The 1,430-nt window shown below is 51.3% G+C and overlaps 1 non-coding gene across 1 annotated transcript; it reads right to left on the reverse strand.

The window, feature by feature from the left end:
• Positions 1-693: 693 nt before the first annotated feature.
• LOC121290254 lies at positions 694-890 on the reverse strand. Its single transcript, XR_005945735.1, has one exon. It is a non-coding gene; the product is annotated as a U2 spliceosomal RNA (small nuclear RNA).
• Between the last annotated feature and the right edge of the window lie 540 nt (positions 891-1,430).

The raw sequence follows: 1,430 nt of genomic DNA on the forward strand, positions 1-1,430 counted from the left end.
TGGGGAGGCGGTGGTGGTGGGGGGGGGGGGGTCAAAGGCTAAGGCTGCCTTCTGGGTCAAATGGCCAAGACAGACATGGTACTCATCCGTCCAGAACGCAGCAAAACATTGAATCATTTTTGGCACTGGGTGCCAGTGTGCCGGATGTCATCATGGGCACTTACGGCCTCGCCCACCCCCTCCCATGCCTCGCTGGTGACATGGGGAGCCCTCCTCCTCCCATCCTCAGGAAACAGGACCTGATGCTGGTTTCCCACCTCTTGCAGGAGGACAGCAAGGCATGCATCCGAAAATCTGGGGGCACAGTGCCCCCCCCCCCCCACTGCTGGCCTCTCTTGCAGCCTGCCGCCCTCCTCCTTCACCTCCTCTTCTGCCCTCCATGCAACATTTCTTGAAATCTGAGTGGCCATGGTGCACTGCTTCAAGCAGGCTGCCTGGCCACTCTTTAAACAGGCTTCTGGCTCCCCATTGGAACCGGCAGCCTGAGGCCGCCTGCCCCCGCGACTATTTTCCCGTTCTCCACGCGAGTCACAAAGCTGCGGTGTGGGCCTTAATTGGCCCGCCCGCGGAAAATGGCGACGCGGCCCATTTCGCCAGCGGCAATCAGCCCACTCACCGCCCGACCAACAAACGTAAAATTCTGGCCATGGTACCACTTGAATCTTCCAACAAGTGGATGCAGTAGATTTTTTTAAAAATTTCTATTCCCAGAGATACTGCAATACCAGGTCGATGCGTGGAGTGGATGGAGCAAGCCCCTATTCCATCTCCCTGCTCCAAAAATCAATTTAATATATGGTCCCCAGCTAAGGGACGTATCAGATATTAAACTGATAAGAACAGATACTACACATGATCTACAATGCACCTGCATAGCCAATGCAAACGAACCTCATTGCAAATTAGGTTGGGGTTTTTGTATGCAGCTATGGGTGGAGGAATGGTTCTTCCCCTTTGCCTCATTCCAGGTCAGGAACCCTAGAAACACTCATTTTAAGACCTAAGTCTCTCCCTTATTCAGTACCACGTTCATTTATTGTTTATGGGATCTTGCTGTGTGAAAATTGTTTGCTGTAGTTGCCTTCACAACAAGGCTTGGAAAGCAAATAATTGGGCATGAATACTTTGGCATGTACTGAGACGGGGAAATGTGATTATACAAGTGTAAACTCTTCCTCATTTTATCCCAAGTGTGCATAATTTCCACTGGGGGAGGGCTTGGTGGGGAGCAGGTGGATGGTGTCACTAGATAGGAATTAGGAGTGGGAACCCTGCCTGATGTTTCCTTTCCTTGGCTTCGGAATGTTGAGGGCTACTGGCTGACACAAGCTGACACCTTTCTGAGCACTTTTCAAGCCTGGCTCCTGTCTGCTTCAAATCACTCAGTTATAGCTTCTCTTTTCCTTCCTTTGAGGTCACAGAGTGTCCAT

This window comes from Carcharodon carcharias, chromosome 17 (genome assembly GCF_017639515.1).
Source record: "Carcharodon carcharias isolate sCarCar2 chromosome 17, sCarCar2.pri, whole genome shotgun sequence".
In the NCBI taxonomy this organism is placed as follows: domain Eukaryota; kingdom Metazoa; phylum Chordata; class Chondrichthyes; order Lamniformes; family Lamnidae; genus Carcharodon; species Carcharodon carcharias.